Here is a 25,387-nt window from a genome sequence, read left to right as displayed (position 1 = left end):
TCTGGGGTACGTTTCTCTAGATTTTGAGTTCCAGTATGAGGCTTCCAAATAGTATTATTAATGATGAGTCAATTCAAAATGTACTGTGGTACAGACCACGTATAGACCACTTAAATTTAACTGAAAAAAAGAACTGAAATCGGAAAGCTGACTGGAGGCAAAGTGTCACTGATACAGTTGTAGATTGGCCTGCTATAAAACAGCTTCTTCTAACCTGCCATATTAACTCTCTCTGCCCATTCCTCAATTTTGTTTCCTGAAATTAAATCTACCAAGAACTTCTATTTGTTGCTAATGTTATCATTTTTAATCAAAGTTTGTACAAATACACTTTCTTTTTACCCTTAAAATCACCTTAAAAAAAATCAAGTTCTAGGGGCACTTGGGTGGTTCAGTCAGTTAAGCCTCAGACTCTTGATTTCGGCTCAGGTCATGATCTGGTTCGTGTGTTTGAGCCCTGCATCGGGCTCTGAGCTGAAAGTTTGGGGCCTGCTTGAGAATCTTTCTCTCTCCCTCTCTCTCTGCCCCTCCCTGCTCATGCTGTCTCTCTTCTCATAAAATAAATAAACTTTAAAAAAAAAATGAAAATTAATCAAGTTTTTCCCAAAAACTGTGTTCTTAAATTACAGTTCTTAACTTTGAGTTGACTTTTCTGTCAGTAATCTCCCAAATATTATTTCTTTCCAATATTTAATGGCTGAAACACTCAACATTCTAAAATTATTCCTTTACCAATGCATGTTCTATTATTTTCTCTTTGCCTTACTCCCTTCCTAAGTGGTCCCTGACTTTCTTTTCCTTTCCAAATATCTGTTGGAAATCTGTCCTACTCTAGTCAAAAAACATTTTTTGATGATTTCTTAATTTCTACATATGTGCATTTGTGAAGAATCCAAAAATCTAAAGTCCTAAGAATTATAATATTCAAAAGAAAAAAAAACCCAGACAATATTTGCTGTGTATAAATGATGCCTCACCACCCAAAATGGGTGCCTTTTCTTGTTTGTATTTCATTTATTTAATGCAGAAGATTAGTACCATGTCCTTTATTTTACTATTTAGTTAAATACTGTTATTTTCTGATTTTTCTTACCGGAAAAATTGAACTGTACAGGCTTTCTTTTCCTTTTAATTAGGAACATTTGGAAAAAATAACAATCTTACTTTCCTATACTATACAGAGACTTAAATGAATATTCACAAAGATTGTCAACTTATTATTGTTCCTATTAAAACTGTATCCTTAGAAACATAATTTGAATAACTTGGTCTTGTCCAATTCTGAAGACTTAAAATTGTTGTCTTTATAGAAAAAGAGACTATAAAAAATGTGTGGCTTAAGTGTCTTACTTGATAATTTGCCCTGGAAACAACTTAGTAAGTCGTGTGTCTCTTTTCTTATATAGCATAAATACTTATGAGATTACTCTGTCAAACTGGAAGTATACCGCTGGCATATTTCTTTTTCCTTATATACATGATGGTAAAACAAAAGCATGTTACTCTGAAAAAAAACATGTTAACATCAATTAGGATCATTTTTATATTCTACTTACTACACTTTGAGTTATTTAATAAATGTTGACAGCATGCTTAAACTTCTGTCATGTTGACCAAAGGACCCAAAGCAGTTAAGCGCTACCAGGACTAACCTAAGCCATTTCTCAGAATTGTATTTGGCTGAAAGTAACCCTGAAGAATGAGGGAACGTCTCCCACTGAGACCACAAGGCAGGCCCACTTACCGCCTGCTATAAAAGAGGTGTATTCCCCAAGCTTAGGGTCCCGACGTGCAACACAAACCTACTGTGTGCATAAAATCTAACTGGATCATCCCCGCCCTGGGATGCAGACAGGAGACCTGATGCAAGCCTGATGCTTATACAGCTTACTGCCCCACCAGTAGTAAAGCCCTTTGTCTCTGACCCAGGAGTCTCACATGTTTTGCCATCATCCATGGAACATTAACAGTGTAACTTATTAGCTTTTAAGTAGAGTAAGATAAAATCCAAGCCCTTTATGTATGTGTGTATAATTTAATCTCACAAAATTCACAAAATAAATACTACTTTAGCCCCCTGTTACCACCTTAGGAGCTATATTATTTCACTAATCCTTTATATTTTAGGAGACCTTTAATTCCTTCTTCTCTTGGCAATACAAACAATATTTAAAAATTTATTAAATTTTTATCTTAAAACAGTATTCCTAATGTAAGGGAATGATATTTTTGTACAAGCCAAAAAAAGGTGGGTTTTTTTCTGCCAAATTATTTCCAGAATTTTTACATTTTTCACCAGTTTATAAAAAAGAACGCATAGCAAAATTTTTCCTTTCTCCTGATCTTACACATTCTTCCAGGCCAGACACAAGAGCCATTTCTCCAACAAATGTTCCTTAATAGCTAAATATAATCTCTCCTTAGCCCTTGAATTCTCCACATCCAAAGGGACGTCATCTCCCCTTCTAGACTGTCAATACTTATGATTCCCCTTTGCTACTTCACAGCTTTGAACATGGTGCCTTGCAACAAGTAAGAAGTACTAGCTAAGGATCTATCTTTATACCTTTAAAAAAGGTGATCTTCAATAGTGAAATACAATATGAAATCTTTTTTTTTTTCAACGTTTTTTTTTATTTTTGGGACAGAGAGAGACAGAGCATGAACGGGGGAGGGGCAGAGAGAGAGGGAGACACAGAATCGGAAACAGGCTCCAGGCTCCGAGCCATCGGCCCAGAGCCTGACGCGGGGCTCGAACTCACCGACCACGAGATCGTGACCTGGCTGAAGTCGGACGCTTAACCGACTGTGCCACCCAGGCGCCCCCAATATGAAATCTTAATGGATTTTTACAAAGGATATTTGTGGCATACCGAGACATTCAGATTTTTAAAAATCTTTGTTGTTACTGCCTGACAGCAGAATTAATGTTTTTCCACTCCCTAAGTAAGTCAAAGAAAAAACTAGTGAGGTAATGTATATTTCCCGATGCATTACTCCAACATGTATATTCGCTTTAGCTGAATGTTCTTACATTTTGAGGGTAAAAAATGTATATTTTCATCATGTTTTCCCACTCAACAGCACAAGATGACATCACAATGCAGATTCTTATCACATCTATTCTGCCATTACAGCCTATGTCTAACTTCCTTCTCTCCAGTCCCCTCTGTCTTCAATGCACTCTGCTACCAGATGAATCTTCCTCATGTCCTATTTTCTCCATACCATGACTCTTCACACAAACTTTCAGTGATTCTCCACTGAGCATAATATAAATCAGAACTCCTTGAGTACCTGGCACTTAAAGTCAACACCTTCAATACACACCTTGCCTACCTCTTTTTCTACATGAAAACATTACTTCAGTCACATTGACCTACTTCCTATCCCACACATATCCCTTGCATTTCCCTGCTTCCATTTCCATCCATGGGATGGAATTCACTTCCTTTACTATACATCCAAATCTTACTCATTCTTCAAGAGCAAAAACTGAGCCATCTCTGCCATGTTGCTTTTCCTAACATTCTGGTTAGGAATACTGCCTCTATTCTCACATTTTTCCCTGTGGTGCCATAATAAATTTACATTATTTCATATTATCTTCCCTTACTGGAGGTGTAATTGTGATATATAAAGAAATGTTGGCACTTCACTGAATGTCATCTTTCAAAGTTTTCCCTTAGGGAGTATTCCAATAATGCTGTATATTTCCAGGGTTCTTCCCTGGTAACCATGACCCCAGCTGCACTGAAAAGTCAGTCACTTTATTTTACAACTTCTGGTTTTTATAAAAGAGAAAAAAATATCCAACCCAATCTCTTATCCTCTTGCCCAAATCAGCTTCCAATAATTTTTGGATGTTTCTTTGAAATATATATATGTATCTTTTGCCAAAGGGAAAATGTTAGTCATCATTGAGGACATTCAAAATAATGCATCAGAAGTTTTAAAAGCATATACTCCTTGCCACGATTGAAAAAGAAAGTCATCTTCCTTTAGATTAATTGATAAAGGAATAAGTGGTCCATAAAATAAATAGCCATTTATTTTAGTAACTGGAAGTTCAAATCACCCTACAGAGTCCTTTAAGGTTTACTTCCATCATTTTTGGCAATGGCTTAGTTAGTAGTTTTGTCACCAAAAAATATTTTTTCCAACTCAGAAGACATGAAAATGTGAAACATTTTATAATATTTCAGAAACTGTGCAATAATTAGAAAGCGCAACCCACTGCCTGAAGTTGCAGGCAAATGTAGTTGCAAATCTTTCTTCTGTGGCCAAAACAGCAGTGGAGATTTTTACTGTGGAAGGTTTAATATGAATTCCTCAACATTTCTGCCACTTCTAAAAGCAACACAAGGGTTCTGTGGTCAGCTGGGTTGAATATATTATATGTTACACATCTGTGTATGTATGCCTAGAAGGCCACTGTCAAGTCCATCCTCAGAAAGAAAATTAGCAGTGGTACATCTGTATTAAATAAAGCCTAACTTCATTGCCTTTCTCAGAAGAGCTATGGAAAGATAATATACTTCTTCTGCCATTTCCATTTGGTTCCATTTGTGGAAACCAGGTTTCTTCCAGCTTTTAAATGGTTACTAAGTCTACAGGAGCAAAAAACAAACAAATAAAAAACAGTAAGCTAACAACACTTTTAGCAAAACCCCTTGATTTTCCATGAAATGTTACTGAATAAAATCTAACAAAATTATTTTTGATTACTTCTGATTTCTCCACAGAAAATGTTAATTTTACACATCATTTTAAAATCAATTTAAGTAACTATACAAAGAAACTTCGTGAAAGGTTTTGTTATGAATCTTGCATTTTATATTTCCAATAACATTGATAATATGAATAAATTATAATAAAATATAGAAATAACAATTTAAAGTCTTTATGGAAACTCCTATTTTGTATTTACTTTATTTTGACATGCTTTTGTTCATAGTATGCCCTGTCACTGTCTATCCCCTTATCCAACTTTTTTATTTCTTCATTGCCCTTACCTGATATAATATTAGATATTCCTTTATTTTATCTGCATTTTCACCAGGATGTTAGCCCCTGATGGCAGGAAGTTTATCTTCCTGCACACAGTATTCCTAGCAATGAGACCAGTGCATATAGGTCCTCAATAAATATTTACTAAATGTATAGATTATTTACTTAATTTACAGTAAGTCCTACTTGCCATAAATGTGTACACCATATCAGAAACTGGGATATAATCTTGTAATAGGGATTCATAACTGAGTGCTCCTAAAATTATATAGAAAATATACATTTTGTGATTTTTATGAGATTCTCTGAACAACATGTAAACCCCCAAGAGGACAGAAGGTTATTGCTATAAGGGGAAAAAATGACAAAAAAGTATCCACTATGCCAGGAAACATCTGGATTTGAGGAATGGGGGAAAACCAGACAAAGGGACTTCAGGACATAGGGAAAAGCACTGCAGCACCTTCTTCTCAATAATCCCAAGTGACCTTTTCCCGGACATTCAGGACCAGAAAAGGAAACATTATCATGATAGAGACACATAGAAAAGAGTTCAAAAATCCTAGAACATAGTTTTATATGCTCAGATGAGTTCCCTTTGTTTATCTGTCTCTGACACAGGCATCGAACTAAAACACTGAAAATAGCTACTACATTATGAAGCCCCAAATCCTCAACTGCTGGAATCCCAAAATTTAGTTTATATTAACTATTTGTCTATTTCACATCACACTATAATTCATTAGTGTTTCTGGGACTTTTGAACTTATGTCTTTAAAGGGTGAAATTTGTTTTGGCCAATATGCTGCCATGGGAGTTTTGGCAAATGTTAAGAAAAATAATTCATAAAGTGTCAGAGTGAAAACAAATCTCTAATCCTATATAAGCAATAAAATCTAGGCAAAAAAATCTCATTGGACACCAGAAAACAAATTATCCATTCAAGCACTGCAAGTAGTGAAAGTTAACTACTCTTTTTTAAGTAACTAAAGCATCACTTTAGTTCAATCCATGCGAAAATTTACACATTTTCAACAAAAATTTAAATTTACATATCAATTCATAAAACAGGATAATGTTAATCCCCTGCAACCACAAAAGCAGTATGGCTTTCAGAGGTGAATTCCTTATTTATGGCTTAGGAGAAGATTCTGACTAAAATCTTATCCTAAATGTAGATCTGGAGCTTTTTGAATGCAGGAATTTTTTTTTTTTTTAATATACGAAATTTACTGTCAAATTGGTTTCCATACAACACCCAGTGCTCATCCCAAAAGGTGCCCTCCTCAATACCCATCACCCACCCTACCCTCCCTCCCACCCCCCATCAACCCTCAGTTTGTTCTCAGTTTTTAACAGTCTCTTATGCTTTGGCTCTCTCCCACTCTAACCTCTTTTTTTTTTTTTTCCCTTCCCCTCCCCCATGGGTTTCTGTTACGTTTCTCAGGATCCACATAAGAGTGAAACCATATGGTATCTGTCTTTCTCTGTATGGCTTATTTCACTTAGCATCACACTCTCCAGTTCCATCCACGTTGCTACAAAAGGCCATATTTCATTCTTTCTCATTGCCACGTAGTATTCCATTGTGTATATAAACCACAATTTCTTTATCCATTCATCAGTTGATGGACATTTAGGCTCTTTCCATAATTTGGCTATTGTTGAGAGTGCTGCTATAAACATTGGGGTACAAGTGCCCCTATGCATCAGTACTCCTGTGTCCCTTGGATAAATTCCTAGCAGTGCTATTGCTGGGTCATAGGGTAGGTCTATTTTTAATTTTCTGAGGAACCTCCACACTGCTTTCCAGAGCGGCTGCACCAATTTGCATTCCCACCAACAGTGCAAGAGGGTTCCCGTCTCTCCACATCCTCTCCAGCATCTATAGTCTCCTGATTTCTTCATTTTGGCCACTCTGACTGGCGTGAGGTGGTATCTGAGTGTGGTTTTGATTTGTATTTCCCTGATGAGGAGCAATGTTGAACATCTTTTCATGTGCCTGTTGGCCATCCGGATGTCTTCTTTAGAGAAGTGTCTATTCATGTTTTCTGCCCATTTCTTCACTGGGTTATTTGTTTTTCGGGTGTGGAGTTTGATGAGCTCTTTATAGATTTTGGATACTAGCCCTTTGTCCGATGTGTCATTTGCAAATATCTTTTCCCATTCCGTTGGTTGCCTTTTAGTTTTGTTGGTTGTTTCCTTTGCTGTGCAGAAACTTTTTATCTTCATAAGGTCCCAGTAATTCACTTTTGCTTTTAATTCCCTTGCCTTTGGGGATGTGCCGAGTAAGAGATTGCTACGGCTGAGGTCAGAGAGGTCTTTTCCTGCTTTCTCCTCTAAGGTTTTGATGGTTTCCTGTCTCACATTCAGGTCCTTTATCCATTTTGAGTTTATTTTTGTGAATGGTGTGAGAAAGTGGTCTAGTTTCAACCTTCTTTGAATGCAGGAATTTTTAATTCATCTTTTTACAACCTCAGTGTCTAGGACACAGAGTGGCTCCATGGATACTGAATTAATGAATGAATTCTCAGAAGTCATGAGCTTTTCCTATTCAAACATACTGTTAAAACAAATCCCCCCAACTATTTTTCTTACTAAAACAAATGCTGTAAAATAGGATATAGAGTAGGACTTAGGTGTATGTTCACACTGTCTTCCTTCCCGATGAATTGAATCATTTGAATTCAGTTAACCATCCCTACCTTTCAATTACCACAGTGCACACTGAACCCATGTTCAGAAAGAATAGGGCCTGATTTATTCAAATGTTATCTCATTCCCTTTGCCATAAGTTTCACTGGGCTTACTTCTTTTTGTTTGTTTGTTTGTTTGTTTACCTTTCCCTTAGGTTATTTGCACCAGTAACAGAACTTCTTCAAGTTGGCTTTAAGGAATAAGGATATCTTTTATTTCACCTTTGATTTGTCTAATAGGTAGGGCTGTGTTCATGCTGGTCAGCTAAGCACTTCAACGGTGTTACCAAGGACTGAGACATTTTGCATCTTTCCACAAGGAAATCATCAGTGTCAACTTAGCAAGACATCAAGGTCATTATAAAAGCTGTAAGCAAGCATGACAATTTCAAGAGGAAATAAAGAATACTCTGAAGAGAAACTTTTCCCAAAATGCTAACAGCAGGCTTATCCTAATGTTTCATTGGCCCTGATTATGTCATATTTCTTATCTAATGACATGTTCCATATTCTCCTGGTTATAATACTAAACTTTTTTGTTTTGGGGTTTTTTGGGGGGTTTTTTTGTGTTGTTGTTGTTGTTGTTTTGTTTGTTTGTTTTGCTTGTTGTTAGTTTTTTTTCCTCAGATAAACTTTAATATCTCTTGGTACTAGTTAGTAAAATGATAGCACTTGGCCTTGAAATTATAGACCTTTCTAATATTTATGAAGAAATGCCAACAAGATTTCTTTTTAAAAAAAGGACAGGGGCATCTGAGTGGCTCAGTCAGTTAAGCATCCAACTTTGGCTCAGGTCATGATCTCACAGTTTATGGGTTCCAGCCCCGCATGGTGCTCTGTGCTGACAGCTCAGGGCCTAAAGCCTGCTTCAGATTCTGTCTGTCTCTCTCTCTCTGCCCCACCCCACTCACGCTCTCTGTCTCTCAAAAATGAAAAAAACATTAAAAAAAAATTTTAAGATGTATCTTTTTATTTTTTTTTAATTTTATTTCTTTAATTTACATCCAAATTAATTAGCATATAGTACAACAATGATTTCAGGAATAGATTCCTTAATGCCCCTTACCCATTTAGTCCATCCCCCCTCCCACAACCCCTCCAGTAACCCTCTGTTTGTTCTCCATATTTGAGTCTCCTATGTTCTGTCCCCCTCCTTGTTTTTATATTATGTTTGCTTCCCTTCCCTTATGTTCATCTGTTCTGTGTCTTAAAGTCCTCACATGAGTGAAGTCATCTGATATTTGTGTTTCTCTGACTAATTTTGCTTAGCATAATACCTTCCAGTTCCATCCACGTAGTTGCAAATGGCAAGACTTCATTCTTTTTGATTGCCGAGTAATACTACATTGTATATATATATACCACATCTTCTTTATCCATTCATCCACCGATGGACATTTGGGCTCTCTCCATACTTTGGCTATTGTTGATAGTGCTGCTCTAAACATTGGGGTGCATTTGCCCCTTCAAAACAGCATACCTGTATCCTTTGGATAAATACCTAGTAGTGCAATTGCTGGGTCCTACTGTGGTTCTAGTTTTAATTTTTTGAGGAACGTCCATACTATTTTCCAGACTGGCTGCACCAGCTTGCATTGCCACCAACAATGCAAAAGAGATCCTCTTTATCCTCATTCTCACCAACATCTGTTGTTGCCTAAGTTGTTAATGTTAGCCATTCTGACATGTGGAAGGTGGTATCTCATTGTGGTTTTGATTTGTATTTCCCTGATGATGATGTTGAGCATTTTTTCACGTGTTGGTTGGCCATCTGGATGTCTTCTCTGGAGAAGTGCCTATTCATGTCTTTTGCCCATTTCTTCACTGGATTATTTGGTTTTTGGGTGTTGAGTTCCATAAGTTCTTACAGATTTTGGATACTAACGCTTTGTCTGAAAGTCATTTGTAAATATCTTCTCCCATTCTGTTGGTTGCCTTTTAGTTTTGCTGATTGTTTCCTTCACTGTGTAGAAGGTTTTTATTTTGATCAGGTCCCAGTAGTTCATTTTTGCTTTTGTTTCCCTTGCCTCCAGAGACGTGTTGAGTAAAAAGTTGCTGCAGGCAAGATCAAAGAGGTTTTAGCCTGCTTTCTCCTCGAGGATTTTGATGGTTTCCTGTCTTACATTTAGGTCTTTCATCCATTTTGAGTTTATTTTTGTGTATGGTGTAAGACAGTGGTCCAGGTTCATTCTTCTGCATGTCACTTTTCCCAGCACCACTTGCTGAAGAGACTGTTTTTATTCCATTGGATATTCTTTCCTGCTTTGTCAAAGATTAGTTGCCATACGTTTGTGGGTCCATTTCTGGGTTCTCTATTCTGTTCCATTGACCTGAGTGTCTGTTTTTGTGCCAGTACCATACTGTCTTGATGATTACAACTTTGTAGTATAACTTGAAGTCCGGGATTGTGATGCCTCCAGCTTTGGTTTTCTTTTTCAAGATTGCTTTGGCTATTCAGGGTCTTTTCTGGTTCCATACAAATTTTAGGATTATTTGTTCTAGCTCTGTGAAAAATCCTGGTGTTATTTTATAGGAATAGCATTGAATATGTAGATTGCTTTGGGTAGTATCAACGTTTTTAACACTATGTGTTCTTCCTATCCAGGTGCATGGAATCTTTTTCCATTTTTTTGTGTCTTCTTCAATTTCTTTCATAAACTTTCTATAGTTTTCAGTGTATAGATTTTTCACCTTTTTTGTGCAACTGTAAATGGGATCGATTCCTTGATTTCTCTTTCTGTTGCTTCATTGTTGGTGAAGGGGAATGCAACCAATTTCTGTGCATTGATTTTATATCCTGCAACTTTGCTGAATCCATGAATCAGTTCTAGCAGTTTTTTGGTGCAATCTTTTGGGTTTTCCACATAGAGTATCATGTCATCTGCAAAGAGTGAAAGTTTGACCTGGTCCTGGCCAATTTGGAGGCCTTCTATTTCTTTGTGTTGTCTGACTGCCGAGGCTAAGACTTCCAATACTACGTTGAATAACAGTGGCAAGAGTGGACATCCCCGTCTTGTTCCTGACCTTAGGGGGAAAGCTCTCAGTTTTCCCCCATTGAGGATGCTATTAGTGTTGGGTCTTTTGTATATGCCTTTTATGATCTTGGGGTATGATCACTCTATCCCTACTTTCTTGAGGGTTTTTATCAAGAAAGGATGCTGTATTTTGTCAAATGCTTTCTCTGCATCTATTGAGAGGATCATATGGTTCTTGTCCCCTCTTTTATTGATGTGATGAATCATGTTAATTGTTTTGTGGATATTGAACCAGCCCTGCATCCCAGGTATAAATCCCACTTGGTTGTGGTGAATAATTTTTTTAATGTATTGTTGAATCCGGTTGGCTAATATCTTGTTGAGGACCTTTGCATCCATGTTCATCAGGGAAATTGGTCTATAGTTCTCCTTTTTAGTGTGGTCTCTGTCTGGTTTTGTAATCAAGGTAATGCTGACTTCATAGAAAGAGTATTGAAGTTTTCCTTCCATTTCTATTTTTGGAATAGCTTCAAGAGAATAGATGTTAACTCATCCTTAAATGTTTGGTACAATTCCCCTGGAAAGCCATCTGGCCTTGGACTCTTGTTTTTTGGCAGATTTTTATTACTAATTCGATTTCCTTACTGGTGATGGGTCTGTTCAAATTTTCTATTTCTTCCTGTTTCACTTTTGGTAGTGTATATGTTTTTAGGAATTTGTCCATTTCTTCCAGATTGCCCATTTTATTGGTGTATAATTGCTCATAATATTCTCTTATTATTGTTTTTATTTCTGCTGTGTTGGTTGTGATCTCTCCTCTTTCATTCTTGATTTTATTTATTTGGGTCCTTTCCTTTTTTTTTTTTTTTTTTTTGATCAAACTGGCTAGTAGTTTATCAATTTTGTTAATTCTTTCAAACAACCAGCTTCTGGTTTCATTGATCTGTTCTGGTTTTTTTGTTTTGTTTTGTTTTGTTTTTTTTTAGTTTCTATAGCATTAATTTCTGCTCTAATCTTTATTATTTCCTGTTTTCTGCTGGTTTTGGGTTTTATTTGGTGTTCTTTTTCCAGCTCTTTAAGGTGTAAGGTTAGGTTGTGTACCTGAGATCTTTTCTCCATTAGAAAGGCCTGGATGGCTATATACTTTCCTCTTATGACCACTTTTGCTGTGTTCTAAAGGTTTTAGGTTGTGGTGTTATCACTTTCATTGGCTTCCATATACTTTTTTATTTCTGTTTAACTTCTTGGTTAGCCCATTCATTTTTTAGTAGGATGTTCTTCAGTCTCCAAGTATTTGTTACCTTTCCAAATTTTTTCTTGTGATTGACTTTGAGCTTCATAGCATTGTGGTCTGAAAATATGCACAGTATGATCTCGATCTTTTTGTACTTGCTTAGGGCTGATTTGTGTCCCAGATGTGGTCTATTCTGGAGAATTTTCCATGTGCATGGGAGAAGAATGTACATTCTGCTGCTTTAGAATGAAATGTTCTGAATATATCTGTTAAGTCCATCTGGTCCAGTGTGTCATTCAAAGCCATTGTTTCCTAGTTGATTTTTTGATTAGATGATCTGTCCATTGCTGTGAGTGGGGTGCTGATGTCTCCTACTCTTATGGTATTACTATTGATGAGTTTCTTTATGTTCTGATTAGTTGATTTATATATTTGAGTGCTTTCAAGTTTGGCGCATAAATGTTTACAATTGTTAGGTCTTCTTGGTGGATAGACCCCTTGATTATGATATAATGCCCTTCTACATCTCTTGATACAGTCTTTATTTTAAAGTCTAGGTTGTCTTATATAACTAGGGCTACTCCGGGTTTCTTTTGTTGACCATTAGCATGATAGATGGTTCTCCATCCCCTTACTTTCAATCTTTAGGTCTAAAGTGGGTCTCTTATAAACAGCAAATAGATGATCTTGTTTTCTTATCCATTCTGTTACCCTATGTCTTTTGACTGGAGCATTGAGTCCATTGACATTTAGAGTGGGTACTGTAAGATATGAATTTACTGTCATTATGATGCTTGTAGAGTTGGAGTTTTCGGTGGTGTTCTCTGGTCCTTTCCAATCTTTGTTGCTTTTGGTCTTTATTTATTTTTTGTTTGTTTGTTTTCATCTTTTCTCCCCTCAGAGAGTCCCCCTTAAAATTTCTTGCAGGGCTTGTTTAGTGGTCACAAACTTCTTTAATTTTTTTCTGTCTGGGAAACTTTATCTCTCCTTCTATTTTGAATGACAGCCTTGCTGGATAAAGGATTATTGGCTGCATATTTTTCTGATTCAGCACACTGAATATATCCTGCCATTCCTTTCTGGCCTGCCAAGTTTCTGTGGATAGGTTTGCTGCAAACCTGATCTGTCTTCCCTTGTAGGTTAAGACTTTTTTTCCCTTGCTGCTTTCATGATTCTCTCCTTGCCTGAGAATTTTGTGAATTTGACTATGATACGCCTTGCTGATGGTCGGTTTTTGGTGAATCTAATGGGGGTCCTCTGTGCTTCCTGGATTTTGATGTCTGTGTCTTTCCCCAGGTTAGGAAAATTTTCTGCTATGATTTGCTCACATAAGCCTTCTACCCCTATTTCTCTCTCTTCCTCTTCTGGGACCCCTATGATTCTGATGTTGTTCCTTTTTAATGAGTGACTGATTTCTCTGATTCTTAAATTGTGCTCTTTTGCCTTAGTCTCCCTCTTTTTTCCTGCTTCATTATTCTTCAGAAGTTTCTCCTCTATATCTCTGAATCTCTGCTCTGCCTCATCCATCCTTGCCACTGCAGCATCCATTTGAGACTGCAGCTCAGTTATAGCATTTTTATTTTATCCTGACTAGCTTTTACTTCTTTTATCTCCACATAAAGGGATTCTAATCTATTTTTGGCTCCAGCTAGTATTCTTATTATAGTGATTCTAAATTCTGTTTCAGACATCTTGCTTGTATCTGTGTTAAGTCCTTGACTCTCATTTCTTCCTGCTCTTTATTTTGGGGTGAATTCCTTTGTTTCATCATTTTGAAGGAAGAAAAGGAATTAATGAAGTAAAAAAAATAAAATTATAAAAATATTAAAATTAAAATCTTAAGAACAAACACACTCACACAAATTGAACAAATGATGCTAGATCCTAGGTGTGTTTGGGTCTGGGTGTTGAAAGGGGCTTGAAAGACTAGAGAAAAAGGGGGAAAGAAAAAAAGGAAAAAAAAGGAAATCATTTGAAAATTTGAATAAATGAATACACTGAAGTAGACTAAAAATCAAATGAGGGAAGTAAAATAGAATTTGAGAAAAAATACACAAAAGTAAAACATATAGAAAAAATTAAAGAAAAATATTTTTAATAAAAATGATTTTTTTCTTTCTGTATTCAAGAAAAAGAAACAAAAAAGAGAAAAAAATTTTAAAAAGAAAATTGAATAGATGGACCAGCGAACAGTTTGAAATATGACTGAAATTACTTTGTTTTCCCCTAGAAGTCAGACTATGAAGCTCTTTATAGTCCATAAACTAAGCAGGTGGAGAAACTTGTGTTCCTGAAGAGCGAGGTTGGCCCAGTTGGGCAGGGCTTAGTGTAATGGCTCCGTTCTCCACAAATGGAGCTGCTTAGCTTACCGAGGTGGATTGTTGTGGTGGTTGTAGGTGTGTATGCACATGCTCAGGAGTGGTGAAAATGGAGTCACCCAGCTACCCAGTCTCTAGTATCAGCCCTCTGTTCTCCCCAGTCAGCAATCATGCACCCGTCCTTTGTCTCCGGCTTTTGTCCATTCCCTGCTTTTACACAGTCTGTGACCAAGCCCCAGGCAGCACCTCCCTCCTGAGTTTTGTCTCCCATGTGGCTGTTTTTCCCAACCCCTTACTTCCAAGGGACTGCTTTGATCCATTCTGCCTCTCTACAGGAGGGTCTCACCTACCCAGGAAAGTTTGTTGGACCGTACCACTGCCAATGCCCAGAGACTGTGGCCGGGTGCCAGCCTGCCCCAGAAAAAGCTCATGAAATGGTGTAGCAGCCGCATTTCAGGGATTAAGGAAAATCACAACTCACATCTGGCACCAGGCTTCTCCCTTAATGAGACTGTTCCAGCACCAGTGAATGTGGTTGTTCTCCGGGTCCACCAGGGCCTTGCCTTTGGGGGACCCACACAGCCTCTACCAGGTGTCCTCCCAGCAGGGGAACCACCTCTCCCCATGTGGCCTGAAGAACTCAGGACTCCACTCTGCTCCTGGTGACTTGCCCTTCCCACCAGAGTGCCACCACCACGTATCGAGCTGCAGAGTTTCAGGCTCTGTGGTCCCCCTGTTTATAGTCTTAATGGAACTTCAACCCTCTCCTTTCTCCTTCTCCCCTTTTAGTTAAGTCCCTGTGGCTCTTTCCACTTTTCTACTTTATCTCCAGCTGCTTTTGGGGGGGAGGGTGCTTTTCCCGTATTCTTCTCCCCCTCCCTGTCTCCATCCTCTCTCCACACTCAAAAGTGGCTCCCTGCCCTCCGCAGCTTCTTTCTCCCCCAGTTCACCTCTCTGCACCATGTACCTGCTTAGTTCTGTGGTTCAGGTTGGGCAGATTGTTGTTTTAATCCTCAGATCAGTTTTCTAGGTGTGCAGGATGGTTTAATGTTGGTCTGGCTGTATTTCATGGACGTGAGACACACAAAACTTCCATGCTGTTCCACCATCTTGGCTCCTCCAAAGACATAACTTCTTTTATTGCAGCTATTATTTTGATTCATAATTTCCATGTTAGAGTTAATGCTAACAAAGGAACTTGGTAAAATAACTGAACTTCAGCAATGGTTCCATACTATAAAAATAACCTTTAGTCCCTAAAGTATTTGTAATTCTGATTGATTGGCCTAGTTTATAACTTTTTATCCTGGTAACAGTATTTATACTGACATCACTGTTTTCAAAAATATATTATGGTTTGTGACTTTTTCAGGCCACAAAAGGTTAATTGACACTCCCTTCTTTTCCCACATGCATGAAGGTAAAAACAAATAATACATGAGTCTTTGAATATCTTCTTTAAAAAAAAGAGAGAGAAACTATTTCCAGACAAAAACTTGGATTTGACAACAACAAACTCAAAATAAATACTAATGGGAGTTTTCCAGGAAAAAGAAAAAAAATTCCAGAAGGAATTCTCCCTCTCTCTCTGCCCCTCCCCTGCGTACTTGCACACTTGCTCTCTCCCCCTCTCTCTCTCTCTCAAAATAAATATTTTTTGAAAGCCTAACTATGTGCTCCTAATGAGAAAGAGTATACAAACACCAAAGGAAAACTAACTTTGCTACACTAATATGGGATAAGATCTATTTTAAGCCAAAAAAACATTCCTAAAGATAATAAGCAATCTTTGGGGCACCTGGGTGGCTCAGTTGGTTAAGTATCTGACTTTGGCTCAGGTCATGATCTCATGGTTTATGAGTTTGAGCTCTGCATGAGGCTGTCTGCTGCCACCACAGAGTCTGCTTCGGGTCCTCTGTCCCCCCCACCCCGCCCTTCCCCACCCTTCTCTCTAAATAAATAAATAAATATTTTTAAAAGCAATCTTTAATAATAACAAAATATCCCACCCACCAGGAAGGTATAAAAATTGCATTGTATACACCTACTAATAAAGCTAAAAATGGACAGATTTAAAAAGAGTAATATACAAATCTGCATTCAAGGAGGGGGAATTTAACACATCTAATTTGGTAACTCTTAAAAAAAAAACCGTCCAGAAAATTAGTAAAGCTAGATATTCTGAGCAACACAATTAACAAAATGAAAATACTTTTATGTTAAAATGTACCAAAGGATGATAGAATACACAATTTTGGCAAATGTATATGGAACATTTACAAAAATAAATTCTATTGGAGCCAAAAAGCCAAACCCAACAAATCTAAAGGGATTTCAATAATCCAAATATATTATTTGATTATAGTGGAATGAAGATAGAAATCAGTAACAATAAATATAAAATCTTCAAATTTCTAGAAATTAAGCAACATATTTACATAATTAATGAGTAAAAGATGAGTCATAGTGCCTAATAAAATATTTGAGCTGAAAAATAACTGAAATATAGTATTTTGAGACATCATTTAGTTATTACTGTGCTGAGATGGAAATTTATAATTTAAATTCATAATTAAGAAACTGAAAAATCTGAAAATCAATTGTTTAGGTATTCATCACAAGAAGTAAGAAGATGAAACTATATTAAACTCAAGAAAAAGTATAGAAGAAAAAATAAGTAATAATAAAGAAAATAAATTATAAAAGTACAAAAATAAATGAAACAGAAAATATACGCAATAGAAAATAAATGTTAAAAAATTAATTTTTTCCCTGAACTGGGGAAGGAAAAAGGCATTGAAATCCAAGAGGCACAGAGAACTCCCTTCAGACGTAACTTGAATCGATCTTCTGCACGACATATCATAGTGAAACTGGCAAAATACAAGGATAAAGAGAAAATTCTGAAAGCAGCAAGGGATAAACGTGCCCTCACATATAAAGGGAGACCTATAAGACTCGTGACTGATCTCTCCTTTGAAACTTGGCAGGCCAGAAAGGCTTGGCACGATATCTTCAGTGTGCTAAACAGAAAAAATATGCAGCCGAGAATCCTTTATCCAGCAAGTCTGTCATTTAGAATAGAAGGAGAGATAAAGGTCTTCCCAAACAAACAAAAACTGAAGGAATTTGTCACCACGAAACCAGCCCTACAAGAGATCCTAAGGGGGATCCTGTGAGACAAAGTACCAGAGACATCACTACAAGCATAAAACATACAGACATCACAATGACTCTAAACCCGTATCTTTCTATAATAACACTGAATGTAAATGGATTAAATGCGCCAACCAAAAGACATAGGGTATCAGAATGGATAAAAAAACAAGACCCATCTATTTGCTGTCTACAAGAGACTCATTTTAGATCTGAGGACACCTTTAGATTGAGAGTGAGGGGATGGAGAACTATTTATCATGCTACTGGAAGCCAAAAGAAAGCTGGAGTAGCCATACTTATATCAGACAAACTAGACTTTAAATTAAAGGCTGTAACAAGAGATGAAGAAGGGCATTATATAATAATTACAGGGTCTATCCATCAGGAAGAGCTAACAATTATAAATGTCTATGCGCCAAATACCGGAGCCCCCAGATATATAAAACAGTTACTCATAAACATAAGCAACCTTATTGATAAGAATGTGGTCATTGCAGGGGACTTTAACACCCCACTTACAGAAATGGATAGATCATCTAGACACACAGTCAATAAAGAAACAAGGGCCCTGAATGATACATTGGATCAGATGGACTTGACAGATATATTTAGAACTCTGCATCCCAAAGCAACAGAATATACTTTCTTCTCGAGTGCACATGGAACATTCTCCAAGATAGATCATATACTGGGTCACAAAACAGCCCTTCATAAGTTTACAAGAATTGAAATTATACCATGCATACTTTCAGACCACAATGCTATGAAGCTTGAAATCAACCACAGGAAAAAGTCTGGAAAACCTCCAAAAGCATGGAGGTTAAAGAACACCCTACTAACGAATGAGTGGGTCAACCAGGCAATTAGAGAAGAAATTAAAAAATATATGGAAACAAACGAAAATGAAAATACAACAATCCAAACGCTTTGGGATGCAGCGAAGGCAGTCCTGAGAGGAAAATACATTGCAATCCAGGCCTATCTCAAGAAACAAGAAAAATCCCAAATACAAAATCTAACAGCACACCTAAAGGAAATAGAAGCAGAACAGCAAAGGCAGCCTAAACCCAGCAGAAGAAGAGAAATCATAAAGATCAGAGCAGAAATAAATAATATAGAATCTAAAAAAACTGTAGAGCAGATCAACGAAACCAAGAGTTGGTTTTTTGAAAAAATAAACAAAATTGACAAACCTCTAGCCAGGCTTCTCAAAAAGAAAAGGGAGATGACCCAAATAGATAAAATCATGAATGAAAATGGAATGATTACAACCAATCCCTCAGAGATACAAACAATTATCAGGGAATACTATGAAAAATTATATGCCAACAAATTGGACAACCTTGAAGAAATGGACAAATTCCTAAACACCCACACTCTTCCAAAACTCAATCAGGAGGAAATAGAAAGCTTGAACAGACCCATAACCAGCGAAGAAATTGAATCGGTTATCAAAAATCTCCCAACAAATAAGAGTCCAGGACCAGATGGCTTCCCAGGGGAGTTCTACCAGACATTTAAAGCAGAGATAATACCTATCCTTCTCAAGCTATTCCAAGAAATAGAAAGGGAAGGAAAACTTCCAGACTCATTCTATGAAGCCAGTATTACTTTGATTCCTAAACCAGACAGAGACCCAGTAAAAAAAGAGAACTACAGGCCAATATCCCTGATGAATATGGATGCAAAAATTCTCAATAAGATACTAGCAAATCGAATTCAACAGCATATAAAAAGGATTATTCACCATGATCAAGTGGGATTCATTCCTGGGATGCAGGGCTGGTTCAACATTCGCAAATCGATCAACGTGATACATCACATTAACAAAAAAAAAGAGAAGAACCATATGATCCTGTCAATCGATGCAGAAAAGGCCTTTGACAAAATCCAGCACCCTTTCTTAATAAAAACCCTTGAGAAAGTCGGGATAGAAGGAACATACTTAAAGATCATAAAAGCCATTTATGAAAAGCCCACAGCTAACATCATCCTCAATGGGGAAAAACTGAGAGCTTTTTCCCTGAGATCAGGAACACGACAGGGATGCCCACTCTCACCGCTGTTGTTTAATATAGTGCTGGAAGTTCTAGCATCAGCAATCAGACAACAAAAAGAAATCAAAGGCATCCAAATTGGCAAAGATGAAGTCAAGCTTTCGCTTTTTGCAGATGACATGATATTATACATGGAAAATCCGATAGACTCCACCAAAAGTCTGCTAGAACTGATACATGAATTCAGCAAAGTTGCAGGATACAAAATCAATGTACAGAAATCAGTTGCATTCTTATACACTAACAATGAAGCCACAGAAAGACAAATAAAGAAACTAATCCCATTCACAATTGCACCAAGAAGCATAAAATACCTAGGAATAAATCTAACCAAAGATGTAAAAGATCTGTATGCTGAAAACTATAGAAAGCTTATGCAGGTAATTGAAGAAGATATAAAGAAATGGAAAGACATTCCCTGCTCATGGATTGGAAGAATAAATATTGTCAAAATGTCAATACTACCCAAAGCTATCTACACATTCAATGCAATCCCAATCAAAATTGCACCAGCATTCTTCTTGAAACTAGAACAAGCCATCCTAAAATTCATATGGAACCACAAAAGGCCCCGAATAGCCAAAGTAATTTTGAAGAAGAAGACCAAAGCAGGAGGCATCACAATCCCAGACTTTAGCCTCTACTACAAAGCTGTCATCATCAAGACAGCATGGTATTGGCATAAAAACAGACACATAGACCAATGGAATCGAATAGAAACCCCAGAACTAGACCCACAAACGTATGGCCAACTCATTTTTGACAAAGCAGGAAAGAACATCCAATGGAAAAAAGACAGTCTCTTTAACAAATGGTGCTGGGAGAACTGGACAGCAACATGCAGAAAGTTGAAACTAGACCACTTTCTCACACCATTCACAAAAATAAACTCAAAATGGATAAAGGACCTGAATGTGAGACAGGAAACCATCAAAACCTTAGAGGAGAAAGCAGGAAAAGACCTCTCTGACCTCAGCCGTAGCAATCTCTTACTCGGCACATCCCCAAAGGCAAGGGAATTAAAAGCAAAAGTGAATTACTGGGACCTTATGAAGATAAAAAGCTTCTGCACAGCAAAGGAAACAACCAACAAAACTAAAAGGCAACCAACGGAATGGGAAAAGATATTTGCAAATGACACATCGGACAAAGGGCTAGTATCCAAAATCTATAAAGAGCTCATCAAACTCCACACCCGAAAAACAAATAACCCAGTGAAGAAATGGGCAGAAAACATGAATAGACACTTCTCTAAAGAAGACATCCGGATGGCCAACAGGCACATGAAAAGATGTTCAACGTCGCTCCTCATCAGGGAAATACAAATCAAAACCACACTCAGATACCACCTCACGCCAGTCAGAGTGGCCAAAATGAACAAATCAGGAGACTATAGATGCTGGAGAGGATGTGGAGAAACGGGAACCCTCTTGCACTGTTGGTGGGAATGCAAATTGGTGCAGCCGCTCTGGAAAGCAGTGTGGAGGTTCCTCAGAAAATTAAAAATAGACCTACCCTATGACCCAGCAATAGCACTGCTAGGAATTTATCCAAGGGATACAGGAGTACTGATGCATAGGGGCACTTGTACCCCAATGTTTATAGCAGCACTCTCAACAATAGCCAAATTATGGAAAGAGCCTAAATGTCCATCAACTGATGAATGGATAAAGAAATTGTGGTTTATATACACAATGGAATATTACGTGGCAATGAGAAAAAATGAAATATGGCCTTTTGTAGCAACATGGATGGAACTGGAGAGTGTGATGCTAAGTGAAATAAGCCATACAGAGAAAGACAGATACCATATGGTTTCACTCTTATGTGGATCCTGAGAAACGTAACAGAAACCCATGGGGGAGGGGAAGGGAAAAAAAAAAAAAAAAGAGGTTAGAGTGGGAGAGAGCCAAAGCATAAGAGACTGTTAAAAACTGAGAACAAACTGAGGGTTGATGGGGGGTGGGAGGGAGGGCAGGGTGGGTGATGGGTATTGAGGAGGGCACCTTTTGGGATGAGCACTGGGTGTTGTATGGAAACCAATTTGACAGTAAATTTCATATATTAAAAAAAAAATAAATTAATTAAAAAAAAAAAATAAAAAAAAAAATAAACATATCCTTAACCTAAAAAAAAAAAAAAAAAAAAAAAAAATTAATTTTTTGGAAAGAGAAATGAATTGATAGTCTCCTAGCAAGATTAAGCAATGAAAAACAGAGAAACCACGAATAACTTATTTCAGGAACAAAGAGGGAACATTACCATAGGTCTCAGACACAGGAAAAACATTTCATAAAATGTCAGACTACAGGGGGGAAAATAACTTCTAGGCAAACTAGGAATAAAAGAAATGTTTCTGTAACAAAGAATATTGACCTAAAAATGGAAATTATTAATAAAGAGAAGGAATTACCTTAAACTGATAAACAGTATGTATAAAAAACTGTCATAAAAATGATACTTAAGTGTGAAATATTGAAAACTCCCCCCTGACTTTGGGAATGGATGAGTAAACATCTCCCACTATCACCATTTGTATTCAATATGGCACTGTACATTGTATAGAGTATGTATATGTATGTATATGTATAATAAGGATAAATGATGGACAGCATCAGTAGTTGAATAGATGAATAAAGTCATACAGTGAAATACTATGCTGCCACAAAAAGTAACAAACATGCTGTGCAAAACAGTAGGATTGAATCTCACAAACATGGTCATGAACTAAAGAAGTCAGGTACAGAAAGGCTTACAGTGCTTGATTCCATTTTTATAAAAGTAAAAATTTTGTAAAAATAATTTGGTGAATTAGGATAATAGTTACCTTGGTGGCAGCAATCACTAGGAAGGAGACAAGTGGGAGTTCTGGAATGACAGATTAGTGTTCTACTTCTTGATCTGAGAATTGATTACATGATTTACTCTTATAATTTGTGCTCCTCTCTTTTTTTTTTTTTTAATTTTTTTTCAACGTTTTTTATTTATTGTTGGGACAGAGAGAGACAGAGCATGAACGGGGGCGGGGCAGAGAGAGAGAGGGAGACACAGAATCGGAAACAGGCTCCAGGCTCCGAGCCATCAGCCCAGAGCCTGACGCGGGGCTTGAACTCACGGACCGCCAGATCGTGACCTGGCTGAAGTCAGACGCTTAACTGACTGCGCCACCCAGGCGCCCCTCTTTCTTTTTTTTTTAATGTTTATTTATTTATTTTGAGAGAGAGAGAGTGGGGATGGGGCAGAGAGAGGGAGAGAGAGAATCCTAAGCAGGTTGTGCACTGTCAGTGCAGAGTCCAACAGAGGACTAGATCTCACGAACCCATGGGATGATGCCAAAATCAAGAGTTAAGACGCTTAACTGACTGAGCCACCCAGGAGCTCCCCTCTCTTTTTAAATAAAATATTTAGAAACAAAAATGTATAATATCTATTAGGAATGCTGGGTCTTTCAGAAAATAAATAAAAATGTTTGTTATTATAGAAGACAGATTAAATTTTATGAGACAATTTATTGAATTATTATCCAATTTACATTTTACAAGTATGTTTTACAGACATTTTGTGGTGATCAAAATAAACAATGACTATGTTGTACAAATGTAGTCACCATTTAATAACAACTGAGAAAATTGAGAAGAGCTATAAACTTGGTCACAAATAACTTTAGATGACCTTTTAAGTCTTCCTTATTATTTCTTACCCTGGGAGTCTAGTCTTAAAAATGGATTGGAAATGACTTTCTTTTTCTAGTAATGAGAAGAAAAAATGTACAGAAGTCTTCCCTGTCCACAGTTTCATTTTCCACAGTTTTGCATTCCATGGTTTCAGTTACCCACGGTCAACCATTATCTGGACGGAGATGATCCTCCTGACATACCATCAGAAAGTCAACAGTAGTTTTACACTATGTCACAATGCCTACGTCATTCACCCCATCTCATCATGTAGGCATTTTATCATCTCACATCATCACAAGAAGGATGAGTACAGTACACTAAGATAATTTGAGAGGGAAAACACATTTATAAAACTTTTATTATAGTATATTATAATTGTGCTATTTTATTATGTCTTAGTTGTTAATCTCTATGCTTAATTTATAAATTAAACTTTCATAGGTTTCTATGTATAGAAAACTATGGTGCATATAGGGTTTGGTATACTATCTGTGGTTTCATCAGCTGGAGGTTTGGGAACATATCACCCACAGATAAGGGGGGACTACTGTAAAGTTTAGATCTGCTACCTGGTGGAGGCAACAGAAATCTTTGAAGTGTGGATAAGGTGAGCTAAGTCACTCCCCTGATGAGAATCCCAGCACTTCACTAATCTGATTTTGTCTTGCGTATAAGGAAAAACACACACACACACACAACAGGACAACAATCCTCAATACACTGTTTAGTAATGACAGTGAGCACAAACAGAAATACAGAGTTAAAAAAAAACGTTGTTTTTCTATTTTGATGGAGATCATTGTAGGTTATGAGAAGTCTATGAAGGGTTGTGAGATAAACAGAAAGCATGAGAAGTGCAGATTTCTGTTGAAGCGGTTGGGGTCTAAGTCGGATGGGGTTTCTCATCTACCACATTACATCACTTCTGGTAGTATCGAATTTATATTTACTAAGCACCACAAAATTTTTGTGGCAGACTTCTTTTGCCCACTCTAACACAGAAACATATGAAAACTGATCAAATGTTTGGCTTAACCTAGAAGCATAACAGTCCATTTAGATGCACAGAAAAAGACATACGAACATGCATATAAAAATAACGAACTGTTTTGGCAGTGCGCCCGGCAGTCCTCCGGATCCCTCTCTTGCTTCAACAGCGTTTGGACGGAACTGGCCCTTCTACCAGCCTCTGACCACCCTCCAACCTTTTTTCCAGTCACAACGTCGGGAGCCATCTTTTTGCCCACCCTCTGCCCCTGGGGCCAGCCAACACCCGATTTTGAACTTGGTTCCTCATTACCGACCAACCATGAGCTCCCAGATTCGTCAGAGTTTGTTCCACAGAGGTGGAGGCCGCCGTCAACCGCCTAGTCGGCAAGCACCTGCGAGCCTTCTACACCTACCTTTCTCTGGGCTTCTAGTTCCACCGTGGCTCTGGAGGGCGTGGGCCGCTTCTCCCGCGGGGTGGCTGAGGAGAAGCGGGAAGGCGCTGAGCGTCTTTTGAGGACGCAAAACCAGCGCGGCAGCTGCGCCCTCTTCCGGGACTTGCACGCGCCGTCCCAAGATGCGTGGGGTAAAACTCTGGACGGTGTGGAAGCCGCCCGGCTGGTGGAGAAGAACCTGAAGCGCGTCTTTTGGATCCTCCTGCCCTGGGTTCTGCCCGTGCAGACCCCCATCTCTGTGACTTCCTGGAGAATCACTTCCTAGATGAGGTGAAACTCATCAAATGGGCGACCATCTGACTAATCTCCGCAGGCTCTCCGGCCTCCAGGCTGGCCTGGGTGAGTATCTCTTTGAAAGGCTCACCCTCGAGCACGACTAGAAGTCTCTGGAGCCCAGCAGCTTTTGAGAGGGTCCCTCTGACATCCCCCGGGTGCCAGGGCTTGTGCCCGAGTCTCTCCTTGCAGCCACTAGGCAGCTTTTTAACCACCTGTAGCCCTCTCCCAAGCCGTGGACCAAATGAAAACAATGAAGCTTTTTGCAGCAAAAAAAAAACAACAAAAAACAAAAAACAAAAACCAAAAAACAAAACCCAAAAAACAAAAAAAACCCTGTTTTTTAACGTATCTGTTTCTGCCCAAAACAAGAAAAATTATAGAATAAAAAGGATTTTCCCCTGATATAATAAAAGACTTTCCCTCTCACCTCTTTTCTTCTCTTTCTCTCTCTCAAAAAAAAAAAAAAAAAAAAAAAAAAAAAATCTAATTTTACCCAAAGCAGAACTGGACTTTAGATAAGAGGGGAAGAGGGTAGACAAATAA

The 25,387-nt window shown here is 37.8% G+C and overlaps 1 protein-coding gene and 1 pseudogene across 2 annotated transcripts in view; one reads left to right on the top strand and one right to left on the bottom strand.

Annotated features, from left to right (window-relative positions):
* Positions 1-24,616, bottom strand: part of LOC131512033 (arylacetamide deacetylase-like 2) — a 195,443-nt gene extending 170,827 nt beyond the window's left edge. The window contains exon 1 of one of the 2 annotated variants that reach the window (XM_058730242.1): positions 24,530-24,616. The gene's annotated coding sequence lies outside the window, so the exon portion shown is untranslated. The remainder of the gene's footprint in view (positions 1-24,529) is intronic. The other variant, XM_058730244.1, reaches the window with a different exon arrangement.
* Positions 24,306-25,121, top strand: LOC131512034 (ferritin light chain-like; annotated as a pseudogene).
* Positions 25,122-25,387: the final 266 nt, after the last annotated feature.

The sequence above is a fragment of the Neofelis nebulosa genome, chromosome 5 (assembly GCF_028018385.1).
Source record: "Neofelis nebulosa isolate mNeoNeb1 chromosome 5, mNeoNeb1.pri, whole genome shotgun sequence".
NCBI lineage: Eukaryota > Metazoa > Chordata > Mammalia > Carnivora > Felidae > Neofelis > Neofelis nebulosa.
The sequence above is the reverse complement of the archived record's forward strand: the minus strand, read 5'-3'. Positions and strand labels throughout refer to the sequence as shown.